Consider the following 16,070-nt stretch of genomic DNA (forward strand, 5'->3'; position numbering starts at 1 on the left):
TATTAGCCTAGTTGTGGCGCAGGGGCACAAAACGAGACTGGTCACATAATCGTGCGATCTTCATTTCTCAGCTTTGGTATCAAGGCAAAACGCGGAGTATACTCCAATAACGCAATGCCTCCAGAATTCGGCGGAAAGTAGGGAACGGAATGTCTTAACACTAGATTCCCTCTGTCTAGCCTGCTGTGTCCCACACACAGCATACAGTGTGAAACTAAAAAAACCGAAGATAATTTGGTTCTACGCTCTCATAAACTACTGATTCAGAGTGGGAAATGAATATATCGATAAATGGTATCGAAGGCTATATTAAAAACTAGCGGCCCGCCCGCGGCTTCGCCTGCGTGAACTACGTTATTATTAATTTCTGTCTCCATGAGTACCTACGTCCTATAAGTGACGTCCATGCAAAATTTGAGACTCCTAGAATTGTAGTAACGAAGTTTCATACAAACTTTCAACCCCAAAAATAACCCCTTAGAAGTCGAATATTGCAAATTCCCGTCTTAGTGAGCACCTACGTCATATAAGTAACTCCTATGCAAAATTTGAGATTCCTAGCACTTGTAGTTTCTGAGATTTCACGATGAGTGAGTGACCTTTCGATTTTATATATTAGGTAGATTGTTACATAAAATTATATTAAACCTAATTTCTCTAATATATTTAGTACTACAGTGTCACGACGCAACATTTTGTTTTCCCTTAAATGAAGAGAAAACAAAGAACGGCAGTCCAAACTCTACGTTTTCTCTTCATAATATGAGAATAGAGCGGAGCGGGTCTTTTATAAACAGGTGACGATTTATTGAAATTTTAATATCATTTTAGTAGGCCGTCGTCAATGGGGCAGTGTCACAGTGTTTGCTTGTAAACGTGACAGTTGTGCTTGTGGGTTCGATTCCAATTCGAGGGAATGATTTATTTTCATTTCGTTGCTCTGGTAACAAAACAAGGCGTAGCGTTAAGTTCCGCCTGTCAACACGTAATGTTTCACTAATTCGGCGGTGCATGGGAAACTGAGTGTCTTAATATAAGGTTTGCTTTACCTGCACTGCTATATGCAGAATAAAGCGTAAAGCTAAAAAAAGTAATATACCTAGTCTACGTGATAGTTCACCTCTTTTGTAATTACAACCCGACTAAGTATAAAACATTGTTTTTGACAGTAAAAACTAAATTACGACACACACCATCTATATTCGGCCGTATTATATATATTTAATGCGCAATTCATTGCTTTAGATAACACATTTGATACATTAATATTATTATATTCAATATCTTAATTTTTTTATAGAACAACAAACGCTTTATTTATCATGTTTTTCGTTAAAATACTAAAATAATAATCTGCCATTCGTATTATGCTACCAAAGTAAATAGTCCTATAGATATTTAGATTTCTTTGTAGGTGTAAAGGTTTTAATTTATGCGGGTTATAGCCCAACCTCCTTGTTTTCGTTTTTATTTTTTTTTCAACGCAACTCGGCTACGCGGCTGTGGACGTGACGCGTCGTACGGCCGCCTGTAAATGAAGTTGCGACTAAATTGTAGCAGTTATATTTCAATGATTTATTTATTGTTTTTACTCATATATTATGCATTTTATTAAAAGTTACACATTAATTAATTTTATAATTGTACATATTATTGTCCGCCTTCACTAGTAGGAGAGGCACTATACGTTTAAAAAAAAAGAACAACCATATTACAAGGTAGAAAGTGAGATATAAAAATTTATATGAGAAATATATGGGTACGGAATAGATGTTTAATAACACATCCTTTCTTTGTTTTTTAGTAAAAGTACATAATATCTTGACAATTATAGAAAAACCTTTCAAATTACTACTAAAACTATAAAAAATACTTACTATCATGCTTATTTTGATGACATAAAAATCCTACTTAACAAGTAATAAGATTACACAGCTGAAAGATGAGTTCTACTTTGTACAAATCAGTTTTACGTTCAAGCATATATTCAAATACTTAAGCTTGCTAAGTGTTTTTGTAAATAAAATTTCTAGCATAATATATTTAAAATAATAGGAACCGAAAAGTGAATGAACTTATAACTACAATAGCCTCACTTACGCTAAAAGATTATACGGCACTTGCAATTTCTATTGTATTGCAAATATAATAACAATGCTGTTATCTTAAAGCCGTTAAAGTATTAAAACTGAAAGTTATATACAAATGAATAAATCCAGCTTTTGTTATTAAATAACACTAATAAAAAATAGTCTTAATTTATATCTTGCATAGAATAATACTATTTAGAATTTTTCATTTTTATGAGCTATTTTAATATTATAAGCTCTGATTACTCGTTTCATTATTGGCATGTAGGTACTTTAGTAATGTTCCTTTAATCCATTGCTGAGGCTATCGTTAAATAATTACTAGTAGTTTACCTGGAATATTGTAAATAGGAAATAAAAAATATCAGTAATAAGGTTTAGGTTAATTATGGTAAATATTTATTGAACGCTTTAGAATTAATTAATATTTCAATAATTCTATCAAGCTTATGATTATAAAATGTACAAAGCACTTATAAAATATTTTAGATAAGACAAACATTCGTATTGGGAAAATATTTTAATGTACTTTGCTTAATTAAATATCTATAAAGATAAAGTTTATTTTTGCATAAAACATTTTGAATAAGAATACTACTAACTAACTAACTTAGCTTGTTGAGATAACAGACCTTCAAGTAGTACAAGTTTATCTCATTGATTTTTAAAAAGTTACAATTTAATAAGATAATTATAATTAGAAAAATATTAGATATTTTAATAAAATTACATAAAGTTTATTGTATGTATCAATTCGATTATTATAACAGGTTAAACTGAAACAAATATTAAATTAAAATCAAACTTTAAAAAACCAACTGTTTACATAAACCTAAAATATTAATACCAAAATAACCGTCACAACAATCAAACTTGTCATGAATACTCAGCTTTATGTCCCCTCCATAGGTAAACGCCGCCATTACCGTATATAAACAGAGCGCGCCGCCGACGTCACGTAGTCGAGACTCGAGAACGAGAGGCGAAAGTACTATAATGGAGAGGCGTCGTTGTGTTATATTATTGAAATTGATCGATTATCACCGCAGCTAGCAGTAAGCGACGAGGCAACAGCGACAGCGACGCATTTTCGTGAAAGTTAACCAGTTAAGTGTTTACGTGTCATCCGCTGACGCTGAGTTTTGGAACTTGGAGCTAGAACAGCTATAGTACTGAATCGACCGACGTGTCATCTTTGTTGGAGCTTGGAAGGCATCTACAGTACTGTGCAGCATCCATCTTGTGCATTGCGAGTAACATCCCGGCCGTGTCTCAGCGCTCAGCCTGTTCCTGTTGAGCGACAGTGACCACCATGAACTGCCAGCTGCAGTTTCAGCACCAGTTCCAGCACCAGCAGGTGGTGCGGCACGGGGCGAGGCGGAGGCGTGAGAGAGGGCGGCGTGAAGAGCGCTATGCCGGAAGCAAGTGGGGCGCGGCCCCCGCGCCCGCAGCCCTGCCTCCGCCGCCCACGCACTGGCGTCGCCCCGGACAGCCCGATCAGCTCCTGCTGCTCGATGTCAGCGCATCCGCGTAGACCTACGACTTACTGGCGACCTATATAGACTCTAGTGTTAGCGACTAAATTCCGGCGTTAGGTATTATTTTGTGAAAATTTTAGTAGTTTAAGTGCAGGCGAGCCGCCGCGGGTACGCCGCCGTCCTGATCGTCGTCTCCCTTTTAAAATACAGAGAAAAATACAAAAAAATATACCGGGAGTGATGTGAGCGGCGACGACGTGCCTGTGGGGGCAGCCCGGCGCTCTGCCCCGCCGCCGCCAAGCCCCATGGACACCCGGCGCTCCTGTGATTTATTTTGTAAGGGTTCATCTGGCGTTGCGCCATCTTTCAGAACGAACCGGCTTTATAGTCGAAGAGTCCAGTCCAAGAGGCCGAAGAGGCCCTGATGGTGCAGCACTGGAAACCTGCGCCGGCCGTGGGGCGAGGCCCCAGCAGCGTTATTTACTAAAGAGGCAATATGTCACTTGGTGGCGGTGGCGAAGCCGCTAGTCGTATCGTTTATTTATCTCGAGACCAATGTATTTTATTTGCGAGTGCGGGGCGGTGCCCTGGAGCGCTCAGCGCCCACAGCTTTAAGAATAGTGCGGCGCCGCCACGCCTCGCCTAGAGTAAAGCATAGAGACGTGACCGAGCTGTTGCAAATTGGAATATTATATATGTTGATACAGAGGATATATTGATCTCATCGGCTGCGGGCCTCCGCCTGTAGGCCTTCTGTGATGTACAAAAAAACGAGAATATTTGGAATTTTACAAGTTTTTTATAATATTAGTTTGTAAAGTATACTTTAAGTGAAGATGTGGTGCCTGAGCGCCCGCAGCGTCCCACTCCCACCCTTGTCCCATCCTTCTTCCTTCCCGTCCCAGGGCTCTCCAGCCCGCCAAATGTTTCTGTGTGTCACGGCAAACATTGAACGTCTATCTGCCACATTGTGGTATTTACAGCTCAAGACGAAAAAAAGGAAGACGAAGATCAAAGAATTGGAGAAACTAACAACATTTCGCTCCTTAACTTATAGAAGATAAAGGGTTCAAGAATTCAAGACTCGAAGAATAAATTGTTTTTAAATGGTGAGTTGTCATAACCTTTCCACTACATTCAACATAACCTAAAATAGGATTTGAACCAATAGCTCTACTAATGAATCTAAAAATTATCTTGTATTTTAAATTGTAATATACAAACAGGGTAACATAAATCTAACAAATAATAATTCCTGGGGTATAAATGCTTGTTATTGTATATTATTAATTATTCACACCAACTTCATCCTAACAAGTATTTTGCCCCGGGTGTGAGTTAAGCTTGCTATGCCACTGGACCAAAGATAAATCTTTTAGTTAAAACTTTAAATTCATCCTTTATCCAACAAATTTAGATCTCAAATTTAGTCTTATAAACTTCACATTGGAATTTTAATACATCAAATTCATTCACTATAAATTAAATACAAAATTAATAAGATGTTTTAAAGCATATGATTTATTACAAAGCTGGAATTCTATAAGCAAATTATTTTTTTATGTATTATAGGGGTTAAAATACAATTATTTTAGCTTTCAATTTTGAATTTAAGAAGATACAGTATTACCGCCACATATGGAAGATACAAAATCTGTTCATATTTATGATCCTAAATGGAAAAAAAGTAATTAGACAATTCTTATTGTTTTAAACTCCACTTTGACTTAAAATTAGACAAAATATAATATATAAAAAGGTGGCATCATACTCCACACATACAACACATTAACTAACAATCTCATTATTTGGTTATTATATACAAGGTTTTGTTTTTCTCCGTTGGGGTCAGCCTCTTTTGCCTTTTCCACTGTCTTCAACATTTTACCTTATTTTCTTATTGAAATCCAATTTTATCAACTTCAAGTTAGGGCTTTCAAATTATGCGCTTTTCACCAATATATTGAAAACTATGGAAATCTGTTCCATCTTTTATTAATATGATAGTGCTATAGTATCATTAAGCTGCCTTGTTGATGGAGCCAGGTGCTGAATGAATAGTGAAACTCTTCAGAGGATACTAAATTACTTGAGTTTAAACCATGTCCTTTACATCAATTCTAATTGCTTTTAAGCACATTCTATTGCACTTCATAGCAATCGGAAAACCATGTTTTATTTATAGGTTATAAATTAAATTTATTTTAGTTTACTTAAAGTACAGTCATTCAGATTTTGCAATAATTAACTTTTTTATTTTTTTATTTATGAAGTTAAAAAATCTTAAATTAACACAATATTTTTACTTTTTCTATAGTATTTTCAATGTTTTGTTCTCTATTTTTTTCTGGTTTTCTCGGTGTAAGAGTAGATGAAAACAGGCAGATGATGATTCTTATTATTTATACCGTTTTTTCTGTATATTTAAATTACCGATTTTTCTGTAATTTTCTTATTTAATTCTAATATGAATTTCTAACTACAACAGTCCTTGATAATTCAATCAAAATACTTGCAATTAAGTTGTATTCTAAGATACAATGCTTTTTTTTCTTTTTTTAGCTTCATCTATCAATATGTAGGATCAGGCCTATATATGTTTAGGAATAGAGAATCTAGTTGTTAAGACACTCCGCTCTCCGCTTGTTGTAACATTTTTGTAGAAAAAATAGGGCCGTCGTTACCTATGGGAACAACTTTAAAGAATACATGACGGATAATTAGGCTATACAACCATTATTAATTGAGATAATATAGCATATCTAGAGCAAAGATATATTCCAGAACATTATCGATTGTTCTAAACATCTCTAGAACAAACTAGAAGTTTCTAGAATATGTATATTTTTATAGCTATAAGATAGGCAGAAGGAACCTATTGTCAAGACATTCCGTTCACCACTTTCCGCTCAATTCTCGAGACATTGCGTGTTGAGTGGCGGAATTCAACGCCTTGTTACCAGAATGAGAAAATAATTCGTTCTGCCATTGGGACTCGAACTCACAACCATCGCGTTAACAATCAATCGACGGTTTCTATTCTATTTTCGATATAAAATATTTAGGTATTAAATAAAATATCTTCACACAGCAGTCCAGGCAGCCAGGAACCTAGTGTTAAGAGAATAATATTCCCCGAACTTTTCGCCGAATTCTATAGGTAATGCGTGTTGAGTGGAGTAAGTCATCGCCGCTCTTTTACCTCCACACCAGAGCGAAATCAAATATTTCATTTCCTCGAGTGGGGATCGAACCCACAACCAGTCACGTTTACAGTCACACTTTGTGACCCTGCGTCACGACTGGCCTCAATATTTATGTGTAAAAAAACAAATATTTTTCGTAAAGCTTTTAAAACGTTCTCGTTGTTCTTGACCTATCCAGAATTAACTAGAAGTTTCTAGAATATTCTTTCATACGAATCTTTGCTATACTATAGTATTATCAAAAAGTAGATACACAAAAACCCGAACATGACGCGCAAGGAAGCGATGCGTCATAATGACGCGTCAATACGTAACTTAAACCGAATGTTGACCATTAGTTGCCGTTTTGTTAATCACTAGAGGCCAGTGCGGCTCTGCTCGCTAGGAATATACAAATATTTATTTAAGTGTATTTAAGAAAAAACCGACCAAGCTCAAGTCAGACTCGCTCACAGAGGGTACCAATCCTCTGTACCAATTTCAGGAACTTGCGTTGAACTAAGTATTTTAAATTGACATAACTTTTTTATTTACGAATCGATTGTAATGAACTAAACCCTAGATGTTTTCGGAAGATTGCCATAATCCAAGAGTGAAAATTGCATCTAAATCGATTAAGCCAATTCTGAGATTAGCGATAACAAACGCACAGACAAACAGACAAATTTAAAAAATCATTGTTTTGGGTTCTATTATATTGATAAATGCCACCAGTAACAGTTTTCCTGATTTAACTTCCATTTACAGATACTTATAAGTTACGATTTTATAATAAGTATAGCGAAACCGAGCAGGGTCACAAGCAACGGGGCGCTGAACGTTACGGTCTCTGGATACCTCTTTTGCCTTGTCCACTTTTATCAACCAACCTCTTCAGATATGCTCCCCGCGAGGTCCTCATTTTTTACGAGACCTTTTCTCTAGTATCAATGATACTGGATTCTTGAAGGTTAACCGAGGTCTCTCCTTACCACTCTCTTACCACCTACTCAAAGTTGAAGTTACTTTTTACTGTTCCGTAGGTAAATAGCAAAAAACAGAACTTTACTAATTTCGTCATGTTCGTCTATGTGTCCGTCCGTCCTTATCTCATTTGAATATGGATTATAATATGGGTAGTATAATTTTAATTAGGATAGCACTATATACATGTAACTGAGATATGAAAAAAATAATCGAGTGAGCATGCCCTGTGGGGTGTCATTAGATGTGTCTCACTAAATTTTATGGGATTTTCCAAGAAAAGAATATTTTGATTATGCCATTTGAAAATATTTTGTGAGATATTCGTATAATGTGGTCAAAAGTGAAAACATCACTTTGAAGTCATAAGTGACAGAAAGACCTTCGACGATTTTTTTAATTATAAATTAAATCTTCATTTCCTGCAGAAATATGATAAACGTTGTAATTAAATATATATTAAATGTAGGCGGGAAGTGGCGAACGGAGTGTTTTAATACTAAGTTCCCTATAGGACTACCCTACTATTTATATGCAGCGTGAAGTTTAAAAAGTTTTCAAATGTATATATTTAGGTTTATCAGTAGGTAAGATAAGAATGTAGGTACTATGGTGATTATCTAATATCTAATCATTTTAATATATACATATGAAAACAGTACCCATCATATACGAATATATTCTTAAAATTATATGAGATTTAAATAATAATAAAAATGATATATAGATAATATTTATACAATACATACTGAAACTGCGTCACAGTGACGTATTACAACTATACCTATTACAACAGTTGTTCAAATATTTTTGATGTTTATACATTTTTTGTTTATCTTATACTGTTTTGAAATAAGCAGCTGTGTATATGTATAACGTATTGGCAAAGTACAAGTTCGATGCCCGCTCTTCGTTAATTTTAATTTAAGCGTTTAGATTTATTTATTATTATTATAAGTTTTCTTGCATAAAGGGGCAAAACATAACACTCGTACGCAGGAGGAATGACCTTGATGTACGCACATTAGACGCCAAAAATTTTATCCAATTGGTGCAGACATGGGCGTAGGAAGTATCTTAGTGGGAACTTAACACTAGGTTCCCAGATTCCCCCTGCTTAACAATCGCGTGTTAACAGTCCTAATGACACGACGACATCTCAGTTATCATATATTTAATCTTAATAAGTATTAATCTTTACTATCTAATATCTATCAAATCGGTTTTACCATTTATAAGTAATGAATATGTATTATATATTCTTTACAAGTCTATGGGAAATAACCCGGAATTTCCGGAATTAATAATTATATATACATATATGCATATGAATAACAACTAGTTATATATTTAAATTACCTGGTTACGCCACTGTGATCTAGTTATAAAAATCAGTTTCACGCTGGATCCCGCTTATAGCAGGATAAAATAGAATAATGACGATGATGGTGACGGGGCAAAGCGCTGCGTTGACTTCCTCCACTCAATATGTAATAAATTCGGCGGAAAGTGATTAACAGAAGTGTTTTTATGGGAAGGGAGTGTCGTAACACTACACAAAGTTCCCAGGTTCCCCTGCCTACCCTGCTATGTGAGGAATACTGTGACGAAGGTGGATGGCGAAAGGAGGTGGAGTTCTTCAGTGGGACGGGAGTAAAACAAGCTAATGTTTATATTCCAAAGGTTTACAAATTTGTGAAAATCGAACAATCGATACACACTATTTCATACTGTTTTTAAAATACAATTATCCACTCTTACAATTTTTATTTCCATTACTAGATATCTTATTAATTAGATTTTATTAACAAAAATATGTATATATATTTTATAAATAGTAAGTAGGAAAAAATGTAGAATGCACCAGACTCGCCCCCACAGAGTCTATAAATTGAATCACAAGAGACAAAAATACACAAACGTCACGCCGTTACGATGGTATGTCAGTATTCTGCCCAAAAATAGTATTTAGTAATTTTATTGCTCTGTTTACGTTTGTGTTTTAATTTAATGATATATTTATATGGCTGTATCTAATAAAAACCAAAAAATATAGGTAATTAGAAAGTATTTTCTTAAATGGTACATGGCATTGGCAGAACGAGTTTTGTCGTTTGATAAAAAAAAGAATTAAATTTGTAATTTTTTTATAAAATATATTCATACAATGTTTTGTGTATAATGAAATTATTAGAGTTACGGTGCGCACATGAGATTTGAAGACAGATCTCTGAGCTCGTGAACGGCTTGAGTATAGAGGCCGACATGACGTGGTGGCGCTGGCGTCCGTCTGTAAACGCGACGAGTGTGGGCTCGATTTTCAAGCTATATATAAATTATTATCATTATCATTGCTAACAAGATAAAGCAAGTCATTAGATTTCACTACTTAACAATATATCAAATATTGGGCGGTACATGAGTAACGGTGTGCCTTCACACTAGGTTTCCTGTCAGAAAATGGAAAAATATTTTTCAATAACAGTTTTAAAATATAAACTCATTTTGAAGTAACTTGTACTCAATACGCAGTCACTTAGTGGTGCCATCACGTTTTCCTCGTGCTCCAAGGCCAGATGCTCGCCTTACAAAATAAAACGTTGCCTTATTTACTATACCTACATTCATTTATTAGCTAACACTACACACTAACGCACTTTTTAACTAACAATATTTACACGACATTCCGGAAAAACGGAATATTTGTACGTGGCATGTTTCGGGACACCAGGACACAAGCAAAAAACGGGACAGTCTCGTTCAAAACGGAAAAAAAATTAAATCAATCTCGAAAAGTTATGAATCATCAATCTATAAAAACAGTAAAAATATCATATTTGTAGTTTGAGAACCCCCTTAGATATTTTATTCTATTTTTTGTGTTTGTTGTTATAGCAGTAACAGAAATACATCGTCTGTGAAAGTCTCGACTGGCTTACTATGACGATTCGCGAGATACATCCTGCTGACAGACGGATAGACAGGTTGATGGACAGCGGAGTCTTAGTAATAGAGTCCTATTTACCCTTAGGATATCGGACCCGAAAATACGTGTCAAAACTTAAAATATAATTAAATTGAAACTATTAAACATTAATAAAATTATCTATTGTTTATTTAATTTATTATAAATAAAACGAAACGTTTTTTATATATATGTATTTCCTATTATATGAAAATATTGTTCTCATTTAGCTAATTAACATTTTTACTCGTAACTGGTTTTTGTAAAATATAAAAAAATATCAAGAAAAATGTCACTAAGCAAAGAAAATTAAACCAAAAGTTGTTATGCATCGGCCGGGAATCGAACCCGGGCCGCCCGCGTGGCAGGCGAGCATTCTACCACTGAACCACCGATGCTTATACAACGAAATGTAAAAATGTCTTATCACAATATATTTACTTTTTATTTGCTCGCAGTGGCACTTAACAGTGTTGATTGTTAAGTAGCGGAGTTTAACACCGCACTTTGTGCTGTTGACCAGAGGAAGTGAAAACATTTTATATTCCCACGTGAGTGTCAAATCGAACTTACAAGCGTGCGCTTACAGTCGCAACACAACAAGCTTTACCGCTGCGCTACGACAACCTCGAAAAATCTTTAAGTATAAGATTAAGCTCATCAACACAAAACTTCTTTCACTTAGTTTCTTTTAAAATGAATCATAGATCAAAGTCTAAAACCTAGTACATATGTTTAATTACTTTCTTTATTCACATTAAAATAGTTCTAGAAACTGAAATGAAAATTTAAAAACTTGTAAACAACTATCTATCACGTGTAGAATGAATCCAAGAAAAGCTTGTTTATTGTTACTTTTTATCTATTATTATAAAATTTACATCTATTAAAAATTTGATAATAATATTTTTATATAACCATCAAGGCCTTCGAGGCGAAGGGGGACAAGCGTGTGACTGTTAACTCGACGCGACGTTATGAGTTCCATTCCCACTTGGGGAAATAAAATATGTAATAATTTTATTTTCCTCGCTCTGATAACGAGATAAAGTTGATGTCCGCTAATCAACATGCAATGTCTCGAGAATTCGGCGGCAAGTGAGTGTCTTAACGCTAAGTTCCCAGGTTCCTGCTAAGTTCCAAATAAAAATATAATAATACAAAGGTGTTGGGGGCGTTGTCATAGTGTTGTGGTGACTTCGATGATAGTACTTCGAAACTCATTTAGGGAATGAATTTATATAATGTATTGGACAAAGTGCTGCGTTTATTTCAATCAGTGAACACGCACGTCTCTAAAATTATTCGATGCGTTGGGAACAGAGTGTCTTAACACTAGGTTCCCTCTACCTAAATAAAAGCGTGAAGCTAACGTTTATAACATCGTTAAATATCAACACGATCGTGCTCTTATAGCATAGAGTAGACACAAGGCGACACTTGCTCGCACGGAAGGGTAACTTCCGAGTGTTCGAAGGGCACACAGTCTCTTCCTTTTGTCGTGTTTATTATATGTATTCATTTATGTAAAGATATACATATAAAGATGGCTAAGAATTCCGCCACTTAACACACAATGTCTCGAGAATTCGGCGGAAAGCCGTGGTGTGTCTTAAGAACTTAACATTAGGTTCCTTCTGCCTACCCTGCTATGTGTGGAATACAGAGGAAATTTAGAAAAATAACTGAAACAAATAACAAGCAAAAATAGAAATAGAAATTATTGTCTTTTTCACTCACTGATCACTACTTTTTATTTACCCATTCTACTTGCTTTATAGGAGAAAAAAAAAAATCTATCCATATAATAAAATTGTAACTCATCGCTGTCTGTGCATGGAAGGTATATAGAAAATATATTATTGGAGGCTTTTATTAATGGAACAAAACCCAAAACAATTGTTTTTCAGTTTTCACTATTGTACTTCGGCGAAATTCCCTTGACATAATATTATAGTGTTTGTCTTATAGAAATCGGTTGGTAAATAAAAAAGTCAATATAAAATTGTTTGTTTAAACAATAATAAAAACTTGCTAAGGAATAAATATTTTAATAAATTAACTAAAACTTTAGCTTGCAATATGTGGTTATTGTTTTTAATATTATAATACACTAAAATAAGATTAGTAAACAAATAAAAACGGCGAGTGGGCCGCTAGTAACATATAAATACAAAAACAACCAGAGTTTACGAAACGAGAAACGACTATAACCAGTTGAGTTGTTGCGAGAGAAAGGCGGCGTTGCCGTACTTTGCGCCTAACTAGAACTATAAACTTCATATAAGTATATGTATGTATATCTATTTAATACGCTAGTCGCCAGTTTACAGTTGCCGCTTGCTAGTTGCTAATAGTCTGGATTGTTAACGCGATTATTGTGGGTTCGATTCCTATAAGTTCCTATAAGGTTCTATTCCAATTTAAGAAGTAAAGTGCGAGGAAATCATGTCATGAAAATCTCCTTGAGTACTCGCTAGGGCCATTGTGTATTCAACTTAAAAATAAATAATAATTGAATATTGGCTTTCATGTAGGTATATTATTACACCTCAAGTTGAGACTATAACCTTGTACGCTGTGAGTTCGATTCCCAATTTAGTTGTGATGTTCCCAAATGCTGGTGGTGGATTTTAAGAAGTGAAATGGAAAATCACGTTCTTTCCCGTTCCTATAGTCATTTCGATCTCTCCTTTCGCAGGGTAGGACCCTCCATAACTTACCTACATTCCCAATTTCAATTATCTAAGTTTAGTACCTTTGCCCATATATTTTGTCACACATAGTGTCAAGACACTACGTTTAATTTAAGACACCTCCGCCGCGATTATTAAATATTTTATTCCGGCTAAGGGATTCGATTCCAAGTGGGAATTGTGCCCACAACCTTGGGGACAATGAAAATGAAATGAAAATTTAAACGTATTCTGACAAACACCGCTAGTTTTATCAAAAATTAACTTCGATATATCGTCTTTGACAATTTAAAAGTATAAAAGCCTTGATTTAAAATTAACATTATACGTGATATATACTTAAGGCCACTACAATAATTTAGATACTAGAAACAGACTGTTTTGTCGTTTTTTAAATATTTTAGATTTTATTTTATTTCAGCTTCACGCTGTATCCCGTACATAGCAGAAGGAACCAGGGAACTTAGTGATTAGACACCCCGTTGCCCCTTTTTGACCGAATTCGAAAAGAAGATATTAAATATTTTATATTCACGAGTAGAAATTAAAAACAATCAAGTACGAGTCGGATTAAGTTTTCTGTATGAATTTAGTACTCATGATTGGAGTCAACGGGAAAATGACCTATAAAAGTTGACGAACTTCGGCGGGTGTTCCATAGCCAATGCTCAACATTCCATGTCAGAACGAAGTGTCTTGACATTAAATATATGTATGCGGGATACAGCGTGAAGCTAAAAAATTGGGTAAAATAATTTAATTATAAATATCCACATGCATAATCCTGAGTGTGATTCAAATTTAGTATCTACACCTAGATCCCAGACGGTTCTCAACCTTCGCCACGAGGACAGTGATTTATTTAAAATAGCTCGATATTAGTTAATGGTAGAGGGCCATAGGCCTAGCAATGTGGAAGCAGGGTGTTCCATGCCCACCCTAGAACAGTCTGATACCCACTCTAGAATTTTAAGTACTCGTAAGTACTTATCTAAATATGTATTTACGCGTGTTCCTCGATTATTCATACTTTTATTAAGGAAATAATATTATATTAACATGAGTAATATTTTATCATATTTTCAATATTACTAAGCATATTAATTGCACAATTTATATTAATATTAGTTTTAAAGTGTTTATTTTCCTTGGAGACTTGTATTGTTTTAATATAAATGAAAATAGAAGTTTCGGTAAAGTAATGCTTACTCAGGTCAACGATAGATGATGTGCATAATTATTATAAAGCATGCTTCTTTTCTTATTAGAAGTTAAAAACTTTTTCAATATTAAAGAGACAGTTAAATCAGCCCGCACAAAGCAGGTTAGTCAAAGGGAACCTAGTGTTAAGACAACTCCGTTCCCCATTTTCGAAGAAAGCTATACTCTATATTACCTACTTCATATTAAATTTAAAATATTTCTTATTCAATTAGGCCATTATAAGGACTCTTAAAGTTTTTGCTTTTGTTAAGTTCCAATAAAATCTCAATAGTGTCTGTCTTACAGGCAATTATCACCGGCGAGGAAGGAAAATATAATTTATCGAACCCACAACCATCGCGTCTACCATCAGATATTGTCACTTATTGCGCCATGAAGGCGTTATAATTCTATTGTAATCATTTACAAAACCCTTTATAACAAGGTATTTCTAGATCAACCAGTTTATAGAACCAGTTGCATTGTATGTATAGATACGTTTTTTATACTAACATAATTATTCATTTAAAAAATGTTATTCTTGTTTGTATTATTCCATTATTAACTAGTGACCATGATGTTACCACACTTGGATATTTGATATTAATTTCGAAAGAAAGATTTTGAGAAAAAATATGTATTAAAGTTTGTGAGGTAAGTCTTAGTTCAGTTCGGCCAAAGACTTGAAACATTTTGTTTGATACACTTTTATTAATGGACTAAGGTGATAATACTATTGACATAATTATAATATTGACGAGCTGTTCTGGTGATGATGTTTAGAGGTTACTATAGAACTGTTATAGTAAACCACTCGAGGATAGGCTCATATCATTTACTAGCTCCGAGCACATTTTAAAGTACTTGTAGCAATTGGTGTAGAAAACATGTTTTTAAGGTACCATACCTTAAAAGATAAAAAAGAAAACATTTTGTTTTCAGTCTGTTTGTCTACGTATCGAATCTCCAAGACTACGATCCCTTAGAGCACAGAAAAAATAAGCTTCCCGGGGACGCAATCGAAAGATACAAGAGTTGTTTTTAACAATTGATCAATTGTTTTTAAATTAAATTTTATTATATTATATATTTCAAACTAAATATTCAGACAAAGTCAGATGAAACGTTAGTTTAGTAAATATTATGCAGAAACGTGACATAATATATTAGCTTAGTTAATTTATTTCTATTATATAATTACTTGCATTATATTTATATAAACATAACGTACAGGCTATTGAAATGTCGCTTTATTTATAAACAAACAGTATTGAAATATGAAAATGTAAATATAAATAGGAAAGTGAAAATTAGGCTATCGGCCTCACGCGGGATTGTAAAGGTGGTTGCGGATTCAATTCCTATTTGGGGGTATGAATTATTGGTATTTCCTCGTTGTACTAACAAGGTTTTACATAATTAGAACGATAAGAGAATTTATGCTTATTGTCGGTTATGCATTCGTAAAT

This window comes from Heliconius melpomene, chromosome 17, assembly GCF_056956725.1.
Source record: "Heliconius melpomene rosina isolate 202511_hmr_F chromosome 17, ASM5695672v1, whole genome shotgun sequence".
Taxonomy (NCBI): domain Eukaryota; kingdom Metazoa; phylum Arthropoda; class Insecta; order Lepidoptera; family Nymphalidae; genus Heliconius; species Heliconius melpomene.